This window comes from Amphiura filiformis, chromosome 8, assembly GCF_039555335.1.
Source record: "Amphiura filiformis chromosome 8, Afil_fr2py, whole genome shotgun sequence".
Taxonomy (NCBI): Eukaryota; Metazoa; Echinodermata; class Ophiuroidea; order Amphilepidida; family Amphiuridae; genus Amphiura; species Amphiura filiformis.
The window spans coordinates 56,906,854-56,929,944 of NC_092635.1; the positions used below are offsets into that span (position 1 = coordinate 56,906,854).

A 23,091-nucleotide genomic window follows, 5' to 3' on the forward strand; every position below is an offset into this window, starting at 1 on the left:
CCAAAACTGGTTGAAAAATGCTCAATTTTGCCGAAAAAAAAAAACATGAAAAAAAGCCTGATTTTTCGCTCAATTTTCATTTTTTTTTGGTGAAGTTGATCAAAATTTTAAAAAGTAAATGGTCCTAGATATCTATACGCTGGCGAAGTTACGTAATAATCGGATTAACTACCATAGCAATAGGTACAAACAATTTTTGATTATATCGCGCTGCACTACTACGTTCATGCGGTACCTCTGCATTGAACCATAGATGTCAAAGAAATGCTAATCACTTGCACCTGTAAGATTAGTCTCTTTGAAAAGAGCGGTATTGTATTCAATCTACTATATGATTGACGACAGGTGATGAGTGCAACCTGCTTGTAGTGCAGCGCGGTATATTCAAAATTGTTTGCACCTATTGCTATGGTAGTTAATCCGATTAATTACGTAACTTCGCCAGCGTATATCTAGTTTTTTTAAAATAAAAATTTTTACTGAAGAATGTTTTTGTTGTTGCCAAAAATAATTTGGGTAAAAAAATTGGTTTGAATGTAAAGGTTTCTTGATCAATTTTCATTAACACAGCAATGAAATTCAGACATGGAACTTTCATAACTTTCAGCTAACTCCAATTAGGCTGGAATTAGCAAAGTCAAACACTGAAAGGGATGCAAATTATTATAATTATATTCTCACAGTACAGGGTGTCCCAGAAAACATCTCCAGAAATAGACAATATCATCAAAATATTTTAAAAGCAGTGGGTAGCTCATTGTGCACATTATACACAAATTTTATTTTAATTCGGTTGGCTGGATGCAAAGAAATGAGTGATTGATCACACAATGCACACATCAACAACTCATTCCAAGTTTGATTAACAGGCACTTTTGTCACACTTGCTCACCCCTTCGTAAAGTTTGTGTATCTCATTCAATTCAGTCCTCTGATCTATTTTATACGATGGTATTATGTTACTCATGCTTGCACTGAAGGTGAAAAACGTGAGTGAATATAACATTTGATCTGCCTTTACTTTGATACACAGTGCCTGAATTGTAAGAAACTTAACATGGATTGCAGAAATTGGATAGCTATACAATTAACAGATTTAATTCTTTACGCAATATGTTAAACTTTCAAAAACCCAAGAAATACATGATTAAGCTTAGAGCTTCTAATTTTTATACTGTGCTATATTATGTTTAATGTTTTAATTTTTTAAGTTAAAACTTTGCATTCATGGCAATATTTGAAGCAACATTTTGTCCAAGAAAACTTTGATTTTTGTAATCTTTCCAGCTTTAATTCTTTGTGTTGTGCAATATGTTATATTGCAACTTTCCAAAGAACATGTGAGCCAAGAATGACAATGATTAAGTGCTTGTACATCTTTACGTGTAATTTTGATACCATGCAACATTATGTTCAAATTTTAAAAGATTTACATTTTACATAGCCATTTCTTGGAAAATTCCAAAACATTAATTATTGTGTGAGAAAACTTTTTTTTGTCAGCTGGAATTCTTTATACAATAATTCTTTATGCAATAATTATATTAATATTAACGAAAAAATATATTTACAAGTACCAAGCACCATTTTAGATTCAAGCTTTAATATCACATAGTATTTTCACATTTTAACAAAAGTTTATTACATGTTTAGCAAAACACAGATTGTGTAAGAAGAATAAAAAGAATTTCACCAAACAAAACACAAAGTCAATTGATAAGCATTAGTGTGCATTGTGTTGAATGATCTTTCTTTCAAACTTAATGAAATGAATTGAGATGTATGTTATGTAATCGCTCATATCTTTGCAATCAATCAACCGATTCAAGTGTGTAAGATGCAGAATAAGAGGGGCTACATGCTGTTTTTTATGTTTTGGATTTGGATGCTTATTTGTCAGCTTATGTCAAAATTCATTCACCTTGTAATCTTTTTCTGGAACACCCTGTATATTAATTTAATTTGCTAGGTAACAGTAAGGAACTTCTTTAAAAGCTTTGCAAATTTCAATCTGCATAATTAATTAGAGCTAATTTTGACTTGTCCAAAAATTAGTCATAATTGAAAATTATGCAGATTGAAATTAGCAAAAGTTAAATGTAATGTGTTTCTAGATAGCCCTTACAGCTACCCACATTGCAACATTATAACATTTCCATTAGAGATAGAATTTAACTTCTTTTCCACAAAATGTTAGTTTTCACTGTCAGATATGTCCTCTTTTAAATTTGGCCTGAGCAAATGATGCAATAAAAAGAAAATCACTGTATAATACCAGCACATAAGCCGCCAATGTGAGCCACTCCTTCAAATGTGACTGGTGTCGGTACCGCACGCCTTGTCTGGAGAGTATTGTGAACATTGTGTGTTAAGTTTTGAAAAACATGAGGTTGTTCTCCTCAGCAAATGTTACAATATGACCTGATTTAAAAAAATTGTCAAATCAGCAGTTTTAGGTAAAAAATCCCTTAAGATGGGTAGGGGTTTCAGATTGCCATCAGCACACCCCTGTTAAAATTTAATTTGAGCCCCCTCCCCCAACATTTTTTGTTTCAAATGAATGAGCATCAAGTCGGAGTGAGAATCTTGGATAAATCTGCCATATATGATTAAAAGTAAGTTTTATTCAAAGTGTCATATTAAGGGGACTGTGTATTCTCAGAAATGCATTAATTAAAAGTGCTGTAACTTTAAATTAAACAAAATTTAATGCAAGTATATATTTTTGTTATGCAAAAGTATTTTTTGAAGAAACTTCAAAAAAGCACATTGTTTTGCCTTAAATTATTGGGACAAAATTGTACCCAAATTTGGATTTCATGGTTTTTTTTGTAATTAGACACTCCATTCATGGAACGGTTTTTCATGATTTGGATATTAGTCTTATTTTTGAATTTTTGAATTTTCGTCTTATTTGGTCAATAATTCAAAATAAGGCCTAAGCGTTACAAAAAAAACACAAAATCCAAATTTTGGATTTTTCCTTCCTATAGTGTGTTCCAAACAATTTTAGGCAAAATCATGAGGTTTTTTCTTATTTTCTCTTCAAAATTGTTCTTTTCACCCCAAATTTGTCTTTATACTTAGATATTTTCCTTTCCAAAAATGTACACTTTTATCTTGGATTAGTAACTTTTGGGCCATTCCATTTAAAATCCACACCACCCCTGTGGAAGATTTAGCTAAAGTCTTTCAAAGAGGGAGTATGAGTTTTGAATAGAATAAACCATTGGGTAACTTCATTTGAAATACTCACTCCAGCTGTGGAAGATATAGGTAAAGCCATAATACAGAGGGGAGTATGGGTTTCAAAATGATAAACCCTGACCAGTTAGGCAGTTACATTTGAAAATATACTCCCTGTGGATTTCAACTGAATACTAGCCCATTATGCATTTCTGAGAATGCACAGTCCCTTTAAGGGGGTACTACACCCCTAGCCAATTTTTTTTTTTTTTTTTTGTGTTTTTCTCGAAAATTATAGCGCATTGGTGACAAGTAAGATATGTATATTATAGGGGCAAGGACTACAACTACTGCACTGAAAATTCAGCAACTCAAGGCAAGTAGTTATTGATTTATTGATAAAATATTGGTTTTCCTCATTTGTGACTGTAACTCCACAACTGTTGTCTGTGCTGAAATAAAATTTCCAGTGTAGCAGCTGTAGTCCTTGCCCCTATAATATACATATCTTACTTGTCACCAATGCTCTATAATTTTTGAGAAAAATGCAAAAATAGGCACAAAATTGGGCAGGGGTGTAGTACCCCCTTAAATATAATAAATTAAATGAAAATATAAATCATAGTCAATTGAAAACATACCAGTTACATTAAATATCATATATAGAAAAATAAAGTTATCTATTACTTGACTGAGTTTGTGTACCAAACCAAATTTGATTGATGGGAACAAAGAAAATATTGTTAGTAAATTGCATGTGTATGTATATTGTGACATGCATAAAAACAGATGGTTGAGTGGTTCTAATAATTGCACAAGTACATGATTGCTATTATTGTATGTAAACGAGAAATTTATAACTTTTAGTATTTCAATTTTAAGTGTTCTATTATGATGCTATAATAATAAACAGTTCAAGAGAGAAATTAAACATTAGCCAGTGTAATTATTGCATGTTTTACTGTCTCTTACCAGGTATCATGACTATCATCAGGGTTATAAATATATTCACCAGTGTTGCAATATGTCGGCAAAATTCATGACATATTTTTTTTTTTTTTTTTTTTTTAAAAATCATGGAAAAGTTTAGGAGTGTAGTCTGTATGTGATATGTCTATTTTTGACATCACTATTGGGTCACTATCATGAAATCTTCACAAATAATTAATTCTAAATCATAAAATGTGTTATGTGTTTGCTAAATCAAAATAATTATGTTATTCCAAAACCACTTTCAGCGTTGTAGTTTCGTAAGGCTTGTGCTTTCATAATGCGTGTCCTGTACTGCCTTGAAAAGTCATGAATTTTGGTTTAAATTACAAACATTTCATAAATAAATGTGGAATGTATTGTTAATTGAAATTCAAAGAGAAAGTGACCATCCAAACTTGTTAAAGACAGGCATTCAAGAAGGAAGCAATATATCAGATCAATAATGGGTGTTTGGAGGCCAATGGAAGTACTATGACTACCACAAACAAAATTGATGGATACAAATGAAAACCCAGCCCATCCCCAACATGCCATTAAACCTAGAATCCGTACCCTAAAACCCAACCTGAATTACCTTAAACCCCAAACAGTACCCTTAAACCCAACAAACACGTACCCTTAAAGCCTAACTACTTGTACCCTTAAACCCTAACACGTACCCTTAACCTCCAAAACGCAGGACTAACCTTAAACCCCAACACTTACCCTTAAACCCAAACATGTACCTTTAAAATTCCCAACAAGTTAGCCCTAACCTTTAAACCCAAACCCAACCTATCTGTACCCTTCCTTAACCCCCAACATGTAGGCCCTGAGGCTGCCCTGGTCCCCAAACTATATGTACCTATATGTCCAACAAGTCAGACCTACCCTTTAAACCCAAACCCAACCTGTAGGCCTACCCTTAAACCCCAACACGTAGGTACCATTATTCCCCAAACTGCACCTTTAAACCCCAACACGTAGGCCAAGGCCTATCCTTAAACCCAACCTGAACTGCCTTGAACCCCAACCAGTCCCTGAAACCCAACATACAAACATGTACCCTTAAAGCCCAACCGCATGTACCCTTAAACCCCGACACGTACCCTTAACCCCCCAAACGTAGGCATACCCTTAGAGCCCAACATTTACCCTTAAACCCCAACATGTACGTGTACCTTAAAAACTCCCACAAGTCAGACCTGCCCTTTAAACCCAAACCCAACCTGTAGGCCTACCCTTCCCTAAACCCCAACATGTAGGCCCTTGTCCCCAAACTGTAGACCTATATGTAGGCCTAACCCCAACATATGTACCTTTAAAACTCTAACCTAAAGTCAGGCTTGCCTTTAAAACCCAAACCCAACCTGTAGGCCTACCCTTAAACCCCAATATGAAGGCCCTGCCCTAAATCCCCAACCTGTACCTGTAGCTGTAAACCACAACACATGCCCTTAAACCCCATGACATCTACGAAACTCCAACATGTACCCTTTAAACTCCAAACCAACCCCTGAAACCCATGTAGGGCCGCATGTACCTTTAAAATGCCCCCATCCATTACCTGACACACAATGACAGGCCAGATCATTTTGGAATTTGGAAACCGCATAGGCTTAATTCTGTGGCATAGTTTAAAAAACACTGAAATATTGTCTAAAACGTGACAACAGCGAGCAGGAAATTGTGCATACTATTTGCCACCGTTTTCCTATTGTTTTTCTGTGCCTTTTATGAAGTATAATATTGCAAGATGCCCAAAACACACGTGCCTCCTATTTTTCTGTAGGCCAATGCTCTTTAGCCTGGCTTCAACATTTTGTTTGAGCTTGGTCATATCAAGACCCAAGCGTGTCTCGCACGGAACGACCATTTAAACAAACAAACGAAAGTAGGCCTAAATATTATACCACCTATGGCTAGAATTTTCTTTGGATGTGGGGATCCAAATTTACAAAAAGTGAGCGTCAATGAAATTGCGACCCCCCCCTCACCGATACACCTACTTACCCCTACGCTAAAATTTTATTGAAATCAGTCTTTTGAATAAATTAAACACACTATCTGTGGTCATTTGTGACTCTCTATATTTTGGTCATCAATTTGTTTTTCTTTAAAACCTCCCCCGCCCCCCCCTCCGTATAATTGGGACCCACCCCTTTCCGAAGAAAATGAGAGCCCCTAAGCCCTAAACACAGATCCCATGCAAGTATCAATCCGGAGCAGACGCCAGTACCAATCTGTTAAATACAGCCTTGGATACCTTCATCAAATGAACGGGTTATTTTCTCCTAACATTATGCAAATACGAAAATACCAACATGCAAATTAACCTCAATGCACACCGAGTGTATATAAGTACTATCACCATGATATCATAGTATACTACGACTCTGTCACGGTCAAAACGTGATGAACCACTGGTTTTTCATGGCAACGGGATCATCGCGCAGCACCGGGCACAAATATTTCACAAAATCTGCCCACTTGCCTTTTTGTCTTTGATATCGATTTATTAGTGTGTAACAGTATTCGCAATATAAAAACACCGCAGATCGAGACGAGAGCCCTCAAGAGACATTATTTGGCGATGTGACTAACGTCCGATCACTTGTAATAAAAAATAAAGTTTTATCCTCATTGCCTTTTACGTATTCCACTTCCAGATGTAAAACTATGTTTTACCAAATCATTCAAATTATTCATGTATTTTGCACTTTTAAGTACACAGAGTCTTCCTTACCAAAGGTGAATGCCACCTAAAACTTGAAAATGATCATCATTCTTTCTTAGTCATGTCTCATATCTTGCCCTTCCTCACTTCTTTTTACTAACGGATTTTTACTCTTTGACTGATTGAACTATTCTACTGAGCAGAAACACCTGCTAGAAGCAAGTATTCTGTACTTAGATATTTTAAAAACCTAATCTAATTTATGTGAATCTTTCCGTGTATATTGAGCAGTTTATCATTTTTGTCTACGTACATGTTATATATCGTACTAGAGTGATAATATACTTATTATATAATTGGCCGCCATTGAGAGAGTGACCAATCCGTGACCAGATGAGATTACTAGTAGAAGATTCCCACCGGTAACCGGGTTTCAATCCCCGCTGAGTCCTAATTGTTTTGCTTCCTCAATTTATTATTTATCTTTATCAGTTTGCCCAGGCTTCAGAAATTCAGCTGGTCTACTTGTATAATCCTCAAATCCCACAATATAGTGTTAATACAAATTTAATGAAACTGTGATGTGCAATATGAGTAATTTTATTTGATATGTGTTTATATTAAAAGATATTGTATGAAAGATAGAAATTCCCAGTGCTAAATATGTCTTTTTATCGATTTTAGGAAAATTTCAGAATATTCAAGTTCCGGCATATTCATTTTCCAGAATATTCAGATATTCTTCAGAAATGTTCATTGTATTGCATCATGTGTGGAAAATCCCTGTGGCTGTAAACAGGTGAATATGACAAAATGTGTTATTAATAGATGGATCCTAACAGATTAGATTTACAAGTGTGGTATAAAAGAGAAAAGCAAGAAATTCTCGGGGCAGATTGTCATAAACAGAAAGTGAGCTGCATGTTACCTATAGATGAATCTAGTTTCACGCATTCCTACACCTCTATAGCCGCCATAGCTGGGTCCCCCCTTAGGTCTATTCCACCTAAAATGTGAAATGATGTGGCCTTGGCGGGGATATGATATTAAACTGCATTCTATCACCAATCTTACACGTAGACAAAAGAATGATGAAAGTTTAAGACACAATACAATTCAACATCGATTTTAAGCGGATTTTAATAGTTCACCCAATTGGGCAGTAACAACACCAGTAATGGCCGATTGAATTCTGACCACCACTTGGCTCGTTGGATTCGTCTATAGACGAATCCAACGAGCCAAGTCATGGTCAGGATTTGGTCGACCATCTTTGGGTAGCCGCTAGCACCAACCTGGTGTTTTGAGCGCTCAATTGTGCAAATAAAAGCCGCCTAACACGAGGACGAGGAGGGTTAATAGAATAATACAATAGAGATAATTCCGCAGGTAATCCCGTCGCATCTATTCATACATAGTCCTTTTGTTCGCAAGTACATCCATTTGTAGCGTTTGATACCGCGTGTAGTTAATCCGATTATTATGTCACTTCAACAGCGAAGGGAACTGTAGGGCCTATTGTGTTGTAAATTTTAATCATTCTTTTGTCTACCTGTGTTTTCGCGGAAGGTGTAAAACGGGTGATGGAATGCAGTTTAAAATTTCCGCCAAGGCCGAATCATTTTACATTTTGGGTGCATTGTAGCCGACGGCTACCCAACTAAAGGCTGCTAGTCAGGTGTAGGAATGCGTGAATTTAGATTCGTCTATACATGTATGTAGTATGTAGTACAGCAATGTGTTCATAAAAGTTAACACTTGGAATCATTTCATTTAGAGCTATACAGGGTGTATCAAAATGATTGGTACCCATCAATTTTGATGTTTTTTGAAAAGCCCGCCTCTTCCAAATAAAACAATGGATACTCTTGAAATGTCCGGAATGTATAGTTAATGACTTGTTTTACAACCAGTTTACTAATTATTTGGATCTTATGTTGAATTTTGATGTGTCAGGCTCATCTATTATCGATGAAAATTGATGGGTACCAATCATTTTGAAACAGCTTGTAGTAAAAGTGCTAATATATTCAACCTCTGAACAAAAGATATATCGTCGTCGAACTGATAACTGATTCAATAAGCTTCTAAAGTTTGCCAAGTGGAACGGAATGGAGAACTATTCTTGAAGAGTAACGAGTGAATAGTGAAAGTAACATCATCTTGAGTGTCGTCATTGCCAAAGGATTCAAATTGCCGTGGAGTTACAAAGTTTGAACTGGACATAATTTCAGAGAATCGTCCGGAACAGAATTGTGTAATCAACAACAAGAGGAAGATTGTTGAAATTCTTAAATCAGTGTATTTTGAGGATTGTACTTGATTGTATATTCATGTTTATAAGCAAGTATATTGTCTAATTATACTCTACTCTTCATTAAAGATAAAGGTTAACTCAAACAAACGGTGTGTTTTGTTGTGTACTTCGAAGTGAATTCGTGTAAAAGGTGATTTCTTTCCGACTCGTAACAACACATATACACATCATAATGTAGTAGAGGCTAGCAATAAAGCAAGCATTTTCAATTTTAGAAAATGTTCCATTTCCTACAATATTCCTACACATACATCACGTTATAATACAAACAATTGATTGAGTCAAGTGTCTGATTTAGTTTTCGTTTGGTTTTTGTAATTCCATTGAATGCGTTATGTGTCTCCTATTCAGAATTACAGAATATTTGTAAAGCACTTCCGTAAACCATATCCTTCATGATGTCGATTAATTGACTGATGTAGTCAAAGATATGTAGAGACCCACTCCAAACAATAGCCCGTAATTTTATTCGCGGATTTCCTGTAAAAATTTGGTTGATTACTTAAATTTTTTTGTGACGTTTCACCCCTACACTAGTGGTTTCATTAGACTGTCAACTCATCACATCTGACTGCTTCCTTTTATAGGCGACAAGGACCACCGCTGAGGGCGTGATGATTTGGTCAAAGAGGATGTAGATAATATAATTTTATGATGATGACATTTCATAGTTTTTACACTCTGTTCGTCAAATTTCACTTTTGAAGTGGGCAAACTGTAGTCATTGGTAGTTAGGCTGACACAAATGACTGGTGAGTAAGTCTACTAGATGACCTGACAAAGGTCAGGTCGTCTGAGATAATATAAATAGCGGACAAGAAATATCACCAATTTGTACTCTTTCCAGCAAATACCGAAAAACCTCGTCTACAAGCATATATAGTGTTTCTGGTGAAACATATGAATATATGAATACAAAAGCCACCCAAGTCCATACTGTGGCCAAATTGAGTTAAGCATGCGAATTTGTTGCTATGTATAGGCCTGTCATATGTATGAAAAAAAACCCCTCAAATTCATGAAAGAATAACCCAAGTCCATGATTTGAGTCTTGTAGCACATTGATTGAAATCCATTATGTATAAAAGTCCGCTTGTAACACATTCATTGCTGGAGAGTGACTTGGGTGTAATAAAGGAAAGTGTGTGGTTTATATTACATGGCAGAATGCTTACCAACATTATACATACCTGTGTGCTTTATTTTGTATTATCTTACTAGTGGTAATCTCATTCAAACATTGTTGTCTTTGTATATGATTCAAAAAACCACCCAAGTCCAAAATTTAAAATGAACCCCACGAAGTCCCTGAAATGCTAATCGTCATACTTAATACAGTTTAACCCACTCATTTGCACGTAAAACTTACCATATTGACCAGGTAAATATAACCGAAGGAATTAAAATGATACACAGGTTTTTCTCTCAAAATCACTTCCCATGGACTTGGGTGGGTTTTATATTCATGTATTCATATATTAATACGATATATGCCAATACAAAAGATTGGTCTTACAATAATACTTGCTTGTATATGTTTGGATGTTTTGGCGCCTGAATTACATTAGCTTTTATCAGAAGCACTATATATGCTTGTAAATAAGGTTTTACGGTATAGCTTAATTAGCCAATGTCAACATGGGATCATGAGCAGAAATATTTTCCTAACATAACATAATAACATACATCCTCAGCTATTATGGTATTTCATAATATGACAATATTGGAAAGAAAAGTACATACGTCATTTTTTGAAAAAATTTCAATTTTAAGTGACGTCTCGTATTTACAATTAATTTGCTAGGGTGCCAAGTAAAGTGTCGGATACGTGCTGTAAAGACTACATGGCATATAAGATATAGGTCCTAACGTCTTCATCAGCCTTCGGGCCCCAGTACTATAAAGCAGAAATACTCGAAGACTTATTTCTTACTAGAAAACATTAGCATCTCTTAATGTCCGCTATTGGTCTGGTAACTAATATATCTATACATTAAAGCCATATAACATTTGCTGATGAGGACGCCCTCAATATTTTTCAAAATTCTGTTTTTTACACGATTGTTATGTACTTTAATAAACTAACATATACTGCAAAAATCAAGACTTTAGGTGCTGTAGTTTTGTCGAAATTCGGGATTTTGTATAAACCGCAGGAACCGTCGTTTTATTATTAAGATGGAAATATTAGTCGAACGCCTACACGATGTACACAACACATGGCGTGCGGGCAGTCGTGACATATCAAAAGAGCCTACACAACTCACGTTCGAATGAGTGGCTCGCATTGGTGACATGCGCTGGTATTAAACATGTTAAATAGCGATCTAACAGTGAAAACTAACATTTTATACCAAAAAAATGCAATTCTATTTCTTATGGAAATGTTATAATATGGCTTTAAACATGTGATGCGAATTGATGTCGGACTGGCTTTTATCTGGCCCAATTGCGCCTTTAAAGTTCCTGCGAAAAGGTAATCGTTAAAATCTAACAGAAACAGGAAGAAGTACCGCGACAAGGATAGGAGTGAATGGAATCAATAATTGCAGTATTGTAGGGATAAGATAAACCATAGGCGAAAATAAATATTGCTTTGTTTGAAAGCTTTCGTGTCTATTCGATCGCGGAAAAACAGCTTTAAGCTACAGTTAACTTTTTCAAAAACCTGGACCTCCTTCAAGTACATACAGTTTCATGAAATGAGACATTGTCTGTTGAGAGACCAAATGAAATTATCTGACTAGGTGTCTGCTAAGAATGCGAATACATTCAGTCGCCTAGAAATGCATTTGTATGTTTAAGTAGACAAGCTGAGGCCGCCAAGGGGATTTCCCCTAATATTTTATGAGCAACTGGTTTTGCTACTGTATAGGTGGAAGTTTGAATAACAAGAAGAAGAAAAATTACAATAACAAAACAACAACAAGAATAATATCACTCATACTCAAATTTGTCATAATCATTTTATTTCCATCATCATAAAAGCACAGCCAAATACCACAAAACACAACAACAAATTTCTTGATTTTCAAAGCTTTGAGACTCAGAATTTAATTAAGATGACTTAAGGCATATACAGACTGGTAAATCCCAAACAGTTCTGGACTTTCCTTTTCGTAAATTGGTACAAATTTGACAATTTTTAAAATAGTCGTTGAATATCAACGATAATTGATTATGCTAATTTATGCACAACTTGTTTTACTCCCTCATATATATTTAATATCATATATCAGGACTAGAAGCTTTCTGTCTACTTAGTTTTCTTATTATCTTAAAAATTGCATCTTCCTTTGAATTTCATTGATATTTTTGTTTCCAGCCAGAATTCAAGTAAATGTCTTTCATAGGTTAATCGAGATGGTGATCATAAGTGAAGATTCTGCTGGAATTGGAGCATTTTTGACCATTTTCCAGCCGGAATATTAAGAAACGTGAATGTCTTCCATAGGCACATCATGGCCTTTCACAATCCCCACTCTTGTTTTTTCGTTTATGTTAGCAGCCGGAATTTCACCTAATCTCAATGTCTTCCATACCCTCCAGTCGGAATCTTTGCTAAAAATGACTGCTGGAATTCTAGACACATCTCAATTCCAGCTGGAATTGTATTTTTTAAATGTCTTCCATAGGGGGGTGCGGAATACATCTGGAATAGCCCAATGTGCCATGAGTAATCCAATTCTTGTATTCAAATTATATCATATGAGCTGAAAAGGCCCTTATGTAAGCGGGGAATTCACTCGAAGATAACATTTCTGAAAACCACCTTAGTTTACTACTACAAAATGCTGGGAAGCTAATCAGTACATGACATAATGCAAATCCCCTGTTGTAAGACTGAATATGAGCTTTAAAATATATATATATATATATATATATATATATATATATATATATATGAAGGTTTCTAACATGATGAAAATGATAGATATCTATTATTAAAGATGCGAGTTCTCACATTAGTATTTACTATAAAACTGCAATAAAAAGCGCAAAAAAGCGCAATGATTTATAGTGCGCTACGCACAGGCACAACGCCTAGACGTTGATCCACAAGCCTCAGCACACTTTACAGGTTGTCGCTGACCACTATGGCCCCACATCATTCCATAAACCATTAAACAACAATTCAGGGACTTTGCTGCTTCAAGGGCGCACACCCTAGACATACCACAAATAACCATCGCAACAGGATCAGCTCCCCGAGTTTCGTACGGGTTACAACGAGACAAAAACTCAATAAGAAACTCGACACCTTTCTGTAGTTGTGTGTTAAACTCTTAAAGTTATAAATACCATCAAAGCAGAGCATTTGGTGCCAGAGATGGATTGTGTAGGAAAAACACTAAAAGAAGATTGTTGAATACGCCGAAAGTGCACAATTTCCCAAGAAAGGAATTTAACTTGTCTTCATCGACATGCTGAGCTTAGTTTAGAGTTTAGAGTCTACAGTTAGGACAAGTGCCACAGATTGAATTTGTGGCCTCTTTGGTTAGATAGAATAATAAATAATAGTAATGATAATAACAATGATAATAAGTCAATATTACATTATATATGCGTATATTACTGAATCATTTCGATGTTTCAAGTTATAACTTTGACTAAAAGTCAACATCATGCATTTTAAATACGTATACAATTAGTGACAAATTACAATTGCAATATATTATAGCCCATGTGGCCAAAAACACAACTAGACTTAGCTGTGGTCTAAGACCACGAACACAGCCGTGTTGTGACCCCTTAATGACCTTTGACCCCAAAATCTACGAAAACCCCACAGGCATTGCCTTATGTCAATACATGTGTGCACATAGTATCACTGCCATGTTATTTGTGACAGAAGGGAGATTTTGAATGCTTTTTGTCTTTGACCGGAAGTGATCCCTTAATGACCTTTGACCCCAAATAAAAAAATATCACATATACATTAGGTAAATATAATTCATGTGTGCACATACCGTCACTCGCCTATGTTTTTCTTAGATAATAAATTTTTTTGAAAGAATTTGGTTTTATACCGGAAGTGACCCCTTAATGACCTTTGACCTCAAATCTGTGTATGATTCATAGACACTGGGTAATAGCAATGCATGTGTGCACGTTGCGTCACCGTCCTATGTAATTTGTGGGAGAAGTAGCATTTTGAAAGTATTTCGTTTTATACCGGAAGTGACCCCTTAATGACCTTTGACCCCAAATAAAAAATACCACACATACATTAGATTCACATAATTCATGTGTGCACATACCGTCACTCTCCTATGTTTTGCTTAGCTTATAAAAATTTTTGAAGGAATTTGGTTTTATACCGGAAGTGACCCATTAATGACCTTTGACCTCAAATCTGTGTATGATTTATAGACACTGGGTAATAACAATGCATGTGTGCAAGTGACGTTACTCTCCTACGAAATTTGTGGGAGAAGTAGCATTTTGAGTTGAAATCACGTTTTTGACCCCTGTGACCCCTACTTCACCTTTGACCCCACAGATTTCATGTGACATGTAGGGGCATGGTCATTGATGATTGTGACCAAGTTAGGTCAAAATCGGTGTACGCATGTTAGTGCTAGAGCAAATGTAAAGGTCGACAGAAGAAGAAAGAAAGAAAGAAAGAAGAAGAAGAAGAAGAAGATCCTGTAAGAAAAAAGTCACCGCTGTGTAATAAAGCCTCCAATGGCAGGGTTGGAAACCTTTGTAGCAATATAAACGAGATGTCTAATGTATGGTCAAGGTTAGAGTGCAAGTAGGTAAAATGTTAGCGTAATTTTTTCATTTTTATTTCTGTTGCCTCAAATCATTGCTATGAAATCGAGCTAATTTAAGAGGAATCGTTTGAAAAAAACCCCAAAAATGGAAAAACACCAAATGGAAATTGTGTGCATTAGTTTTTAATGTAAATACAAAAGTACTTTCTGTGGCACAAAATAGAGTAAAATAGAAGGTTTTATACCAGCAGTAATTCTGTATTATATCGTTTGCTGAAATAGAAAAGCTAGAGTCAGGTAAAATATCCTTTTTAAACATATAACGCTCACTAATTTTGCGCCTTCTCATTTACAGCCTAATTCAGAAAGGTTAGCGATTTTGGTAATATATTATATACATTATTTGTAAAATTATTTGCTGTTACACGTAGTAAACAGTGTATATTGATCACTAATACCTTGGATTCTTGTCCGAAATTGTGTTGAAACTAATTTGTCAGCGACCCGCAATTTCACTTCTTAAGGGCTGGGGTATGAACGTTTGGACAGTATTTATTTTGGGACATTAGAGCACATCAGACATATCGAATTGCATTCTGAATACGAAGAATGTCATTCTGATATCAAATAATTTTGGTTTTTGAAATTCGCAATTTTAAATTTTTAAATACACATTTTATGGCAAATCATTAAAATTGATAATTTTGATATTTAACAGTACTCGAAGTAAACTTTATAAATCTGATGATTTATACTTAACGTGTATGTAGGTGGGATGAAATGCCGACGATCAATTGAAAATTTTGACCTTTCGTATTGAAGATATGGATTTTTTGCCCAAAACACCAAAAAAAGTTAGGTCTTTTTGGGAAAAAATCTATATCTTCAATATGAAAGGTCAAAATTTTCAATTGACCATCGGCTTTTCCTCCTGCTACATACACTTTAAGAATATATCATTAGATTTATATAATTTACTTCGAGGACTGTTATATATCAAAATTTGAAAAATATCAAATTTTATAATTTGTCATAAAATTTGTATTATATATTGTGATTTTCAAAAATGAAAATTATTTGATATCAGAAAGACATGCTTCGTATTCAGAATGCAATTCGATAGGTCTGAGGTGCTCTCATGTCCCACAAAAAATACTGTCGAAACGCAATAAACGCTCATTTTAGATCCCTTAAGTTATTGTTAAAACGCAGTGTCTAGAGTAGTTTAATTTAACACAATGGCAAACGGAAGGACAGCTTGGTCGTATGGCTGATATTATGATCTGCATTCTTTCTTTTCTGAGAAAATGCCAATGTGTTGAATGAAACTATTGTAGAAACTGTGTTTCAAACATACACTTTTATTTTTGCCCTAAGTATGATCTTTTAATTTGGTTTTGTTATCTATTTCGTGGACAAGAAGAAGGTTATAAGTAGGGGGGGGTAATAATCACCTTTTTTTTGCTGACGTCTAAAATAGGGTGGTGATGGCAGGGGTACAGTTATGAACTAAGTTGATGGTAAACCCCCTGTTGGAGGGTCTGAATAACATGTGCACTCCCTGTAGAGTCTATGGAAAATGCAAAAAAAAAATGATAATGACAATTTTAGACTGGCAATAGCCAAAGTGTATTTCAATTGACTTAAAACAACCCTCTACCAAGGGCGGATCCAGGACTGCTTCCCCCCGGGGTGCTTAAAAAAATATCGTAAAGAAGTAAAAAATGTGCGCGAAGCGGGCATCGCGGCGCGCTTGCGCGACGCAGGGGGGATGTGCCCCCCTCAGAAGTAAGAAACTTTTGACAAATGAAGACCTAATTGAAGCGATTTGAGGACCATTTTGTCACTATATAGTGTGTAAAATTTTAGTTTGAACATGTTGAAAAAGCCGAAAATGTGTGAAAGGATGGGGCATGAAGCCTTTCGTGGACAAGTTTTCCCTATTCTTATATTTGTAGTAAACTTGCTGTCATGGAGTACAGACACAGCTTATTTTGCTCTGAGCTTGTTGTCGTGTTTGCTACCGAGTTCTATTTGAACTTGCCTTCAGTTTTTGACTTGAATTTGTTTTTAAACTACAGCATGTAGTTTTCGCTGTTTGATTTTATATTTTGTTGTTGTCTGCTTATGTGCACAGTGATTTTCATCATTGTACACTTTTGTACTGTTTTCCTGACACTTCTGTGGGCTAATTGGCATTTTTGGCCATCGAACTTTGCCTGTACCTACATTGGTTGTTTGGTTCTCTATGTCTGCTTATGTGCACAGTGATTTTCATCATTGTACACTTCTGTACTGTTTTCCTGACACTTCTGTGGGCTAATTGGCAATTTTTGGCCATCGAACTTTGCCTGTACCTACATTGGTTGTTTGGTTCTCTATGTCTGCTTATGTGCATAGTGATTTTCATCACTTGTTCCAGTGTACTTTTGTATTCTTATTGATCCGTGTTGTTATTGCAGGTTTAACACTTCTGTGGGCCTTGGAATTGGTAATTTTTGCCTATCGAACTTTAATATATGCTTATCTAATTTATACTACCAGACAATGAGTAAGCACCTATCCGGGGCACCTATTGGTATAAAGATAATTTGATATTTCCATTTTATCACCATTCGCTATTTTAATATTGTTATTTTACTACCTAAAAACTACTACTTTTACATTTTACACGTTACATTAATTTCCAGATATCACTACAGGGCAGAAAACCTAATTAACAACGTTGGAAAGTTTCGAACTTTCATAAGTTTCATATATTTCGTAAAACTCTGCAAAATGTTATTTAACCTGTCGCTTATTCCGGCCAATGGCCAGACTTTATGGACTTGAAGCCCACCTGATTGTTTTCTAAAGTAAAAGCATACGATACTAGTCGTGTATTCCCAGCCGCTGTAATTTGAACGCTGAAAGATGGAGTAATACAAAACTTCAAAGTGGCACTAAGCGGTTATTGCTGTCTGATACACATGGACCACGGAGTCAGATGGTTATCTCCTTCCCAGAAGACATTGCAAACTGGGTACGTACATATTGGTACAACCATTCCATATTGGTACTACCAGTAAGGAGTGAGTTCGGGCCTGTTGATACGATCAGTCCAGAGTGAGTACATATCTATCGGTACTACATTGCAGAATGAATTCGGGTCTATTGGTACCAGTCCAGAGTGAGTACATATTGGTACTACATTGCCGAGTGAGTTCGTACCAGTTAGTAGATGCTAATTTATACTACCAGACAATGAGTAAGCACCTATTGGTGTAAAGATAATTTGAAGTTAATGGTTAATGGGGAAAATGAGTAATCGATAAACGCCAGTAAATTCAATATAAGCTTTAATACCAGCATCTAAAATAGCGCCTCAAATCACACTCAGCTCACTGCAAATTGCCACAGATCCTGGCTGTTGCTAAGTCCAGTCTCGAATTTACCATTTAAATATCTTTATTCGGAGTTTTGTCCTGCATCAAGTTCATGAAATGCACGCTGGGAAGGAATTTAATAAAATTCTCTTTGCGGACAACAACAAAATGTGCATCGTTTGATTAGTGCAAAAACAAACAAGGTTCAACTACCGGTGTCACCTGAAGGGGCTAAGGGGCAAATGTCGGTCGAGTTCCGAAGCCATTCCCTATTGATTACGTGTAATATTAATTGAATAGAGTAAATATAATACGTCATCGCAGATTGTGCAAAACAGACCACAAATCAACGTGGTTTTTATTGTAGTTGGATCTTAGTTCAATAACTTCAATAATAAATTTAGATACAATGCCATTATGGTAACACACCGTTCTCAAACATGTCAATGTGACCAATTCTACCACATTATTGGTCATCTGGTATGAAGAACACGTTCGCGCTCTGACAGAATTGAGGTCATCCATTTTTTCCTCGCTGAAAATGAAAGAAATAGAAACAATGAGAAATTAATGACGGTAAGCAATCCATTCCCAACAATAACTGCTATTATTCAAAGTTATGTGAACTATATTAGGGTTAGGTTTTATGGCAAGGATAAGCATTAGGGTTATATCTTAAGATAAGGATTAGAACTAATCTTAGGCTTATGGTCTGGATTATGGTTTGTATAGGGTAGCGATCATTACTCTCGACATATTAGGTTAAATACCACTAGTTATCTATTTTCAATGAGAAAATGGCCAATTTCGGGCGGAGGTTTCTCATTCAGAACTCTCATAGTTAAATGCCACCAATATCAGGTAAAACTAAATGATTTAGGTGCAAAATTATCAAAAACTCAACGTAGGTTGACCTAAGACTTTTCTTGTTTTAACTTACTGAACCGTAAATACCTTAAAATAACAGTGCGCCCTCGAAGCTGAAAATTAGGCAGGGCGAATATTTACTAAAAGCCGATGCCTAGCGGATGAAATTTGGTAATATTACAACAAAAATATCATATAATGAGAGAAAATATACCATTTTGAAACCCAAAATGTACTTTTTTGGCTATATAACTTTCAATTTCGGTCTATTTCAGTGATTTTAAAGTAGTCTTTTCAGATGCCACACACAAAAGTAGTTCATCGTCGTATTTCCATACATCGCCCAAGCCTATTAGTGGTATATGTATAACCTCCAAGTACTGATGTCAGCCAACGCAAAATGTTACCTCGAAAACTTGATGCTACTGAAATGGAATGACTAATTCTGCGCCCATAGTTATAATTTGCTGCGTGGTAAGGTGTAGTTATGCGATACTTTGTCACCAATGTGACTATATATCAAAATTTCCAATGGGTTTCCAACAATTAGGCCTAGTTGAATTTTATAAAATTGTGAGAGCGTGGAGCCGTAATTTATTTATCTATATAATGAAAGACAGAGATAAAAAGATTTTATCGCGTCTGATGTCACTGTCAATTACGATCCTTGATTGGTTTACACAGGTTAATAGCGCGTAAAAGGAAGGCCGATTTATCTGGTGCCGGTCGGAGAAAAGGAATAGAAGAAAATGGCAGAAAAATTACGTACTTTTACAAGGCAAAAAGCAACTTTTCTAGGCATTGTTGACATGGCGCCTTCGCGAAAGAAAATTTCCTACTATAAAGACCTAACTTTTGAGATGGTTTGTATGTTTGTAGCTGAAAAATTTACAATAAGGCGCCCGGTTATACCGCCGCGTTCAGCAAGTCATCATCACGACACTTGTAAACAAACCGTGCTCGAGTTTGATTGACAGATGCCGTCAGACGCGATAAAATCTTTTTATCTCTGTCTTTTATTATAGTTATATATTAATTTCATTCGGTAATTGCGATGTATTCAACAGCTCATGACTGTGAAATATACTTTCTCTACACGGGACCAACTGCTTTACGTCCCCTGCGAAGGACGAAATAGTCTTATTGTTTGTTCGTTTTCCGAAATCCCCAAATAATGAGTCATAAATAGTGTGAGTGTGGCGCAGTGGTTATGCTACTTGCCTCATGTACATGAGATGCTTTGTTCAATCCCTGCCAAAGGCAACTTTCTGTTGTATTGTCACAGAAAAAAACCCAGAATTTTAAATTGGTATCATGTACCGTATGCATACATTAAGTTCATTTGTTTCCCCTCTTCGCACAATAAGTCTGTGTTGCGTCTACTGGTCTCAATAATTCAACTGCATTCTAGAAATTCTATACATGTAAATAGCATCATACAAAACTTTTCAACCAATCATATGATTAGAAGAGTAGTCCTTGACATAAAAAAGAGAAGAATTTAGGGAATTCGGGTGATAATAATGCAAAAAAATGGGGATTTGTCTAATTAGCAGTCCCCATATGTCAAGAGCGTGGGAAAGCATGGTTAGAGTACGTACTCGCCTTCGGTACAGCAATGTATCGGCACTGATTAACGCTATCTGCCATTATTTATGTCAATATAATAACAATAACAAAAATCAATTAGGGATTTCATCTACAGCAGTTTGCAGTATTTGCTTTTTGCTTATCAAGCAACAATGATTATCTTTTCCATTTATCAAAACTAGGTCAATCATTATCGTCCTTGAGAACCAGATGACGGTATGATACAATAATGAAATGTAGGATAATAGGTAGCGCTTATGCAGATGTTCATATTGGCAGCAATTAGTGCTATAGTTATAGTAAATATTGATAATTTAGTCTTCATATATGTCAGAAATAATAATAACAAATCAAAGTCAACATTTATCGTCAACACAACACAGCAAATATCTAAAGATATTTCTTGTGGTTTTTTAAAACTGAAATTGTTTATGACTTCAGTGTTTATTGCCCAATTCAAAATATGATATCCTTTAAACAATCATAACGCCTGAATTCCCTTACTACTAAGAAAGATTTCCAAAATAGCTGAGCTCTATTTTATTTTCCTTCTGGTCAATGCACATACAAAATGAAGATATTTGACAACCTTGTTTTAAGAAGATTTAAACAATAACTATATGGCAATACTATTCAAAAATAGTATTACCATATAGTTATTTTTTACAAGTGACCTGAACGTTTGCTGGTGTAATGTTTAATTGCGCACATTATTCACGTTATGTAACATCTAACTATAAAGAATAAAATAAGAAATTTGAATTTACCTTGTCGGTGTAAACATAATTTCTTTTGGTCGTTTACTTTTCCTTTAATACCCAAACCACAAGATCAGATTTGTTTTGAAATAGTGCCGTAGTAACTAACACCCTAAGCGTCATAAGATGCTAATGAAGCATTCAATAATTAATGTATGAACTCAATCAAACTGTCACCTTGTATGGTAATTAAACCTCAACGTGGGATATAGAAATAAAATGTTGAAGTCAGATTACTGCTCTAGAACTGTCACGAATCGAACAACAACTGACAATTTAGCACCAATCGAGAGACGCTCCTTAATAAACGGTTTATTTCATTATTTTGATGGCAATCTAACAACTTAGTAGCGAGAAATCAAAGTGAGCTCGTCCATTCTGTTTAAACTAACTGTCACGACTGAGAGGCTTGTTTTTTACGCACCGCTATACAGGTATCCTAGCTTCATGCATGCGCACATTACATGCGCAATATGTAAAACACACTCGGAGTAATGGTATCGAGGGTGGTTTGCTAATCGAGTCTCACTCACGTGGAAACCTGTGTGGTTAAAAGCTACACATTTCTACTTATCTACATAGTGGTTGTATTCACTATACCCCTGGTGTGGTGGTGTTTTTTATAAAGACTTTCTATTTCGATTGCATAACTATTCTTCTCTTTATATTGTTTTCTTGTTTTGGATTCACTGCTTTATTGGATGACAATTGACCGATACATTAAGGTAAGCTTACTTTATATTGCTATCTTTGATTTAGCAAAACTTTCTACTGTCTTCAAGTGTAGCTATACTTTTCTGATTTTATGGTTGGACAATAATTTCAAAGGGTTTTTCTTTCATCAACCACACCCATATATCCAAGCATCATTTATGCCAGAGCTGTTTTCAGACTGATTCTACGATAGCAGGTAACAATGTTGCTTTGTTCACCTTGATGACAAACGCATTGTAATGTCATAATCTCCGAATGCCATCTACTCGTTAATGCAAATTACTTGCTAGTAATATACTAAGTAATCTTATCGTTTAAACGGCAAAACTGCTGTTCAATTTTGCTTGGTTCCCACGTATTTGGTTCAAAGTCTAAAACATACAGAAATATACGTAGACAAATGTGTGTACACTTCACCATTAAACAGCAGAAAGTTGTGTACGTGAAGCAGTAATTGAAGTATTGCCAGTGGTTCAGGAGCGTGGGTCGTATCACCCGCGGTGATTTTTAAGGGAAAACAGGGCAAAGTCCGTTAAAAACATTGAAAACCATAGGTATTAACCACGAGTATACTACTTTCTGTTCCTGGTTATTTATTGCTTGTGAAGTTGCTTTTTATTTCTACTTAGCTTCTGTAATGAGACGCATGAAATCTACAGGCTATAACGTTACCGGCAACGTTATGTTCATAACAAAAATATTTGCAGGTGTATTAATCGTGATTAATCGATTCTACGCAGAAGCGAAAAAATCACAAAAATGTGTATGCCATTATGTTGGCAAATTATATAACGGTAGTATTAATATTATGCTCTTAAAAATGCATATAATACTAATAATATTAATCCACTACATGAGATATTAATAGCATTTTGTTCCTTAAAAAATCAATAGTATTATTAATGAAGACGAACAAGCAACGTTG

General features: G+C 35.4%; 1 long non-coding RNA gene across 1 annotated transcript in view; it reads left to right on the forward strand.

The window, feature by feature from the left end:
• LOC140159268 (uncharacterized) overlaps positions 1-23,091 on the forward strand; it is a 486,168-nt gene that overhangs the window by 292,739 nt on the left and 170,338 nt on the right. The gene's annotated exons all lie outside the window — the stretch shown is intronic.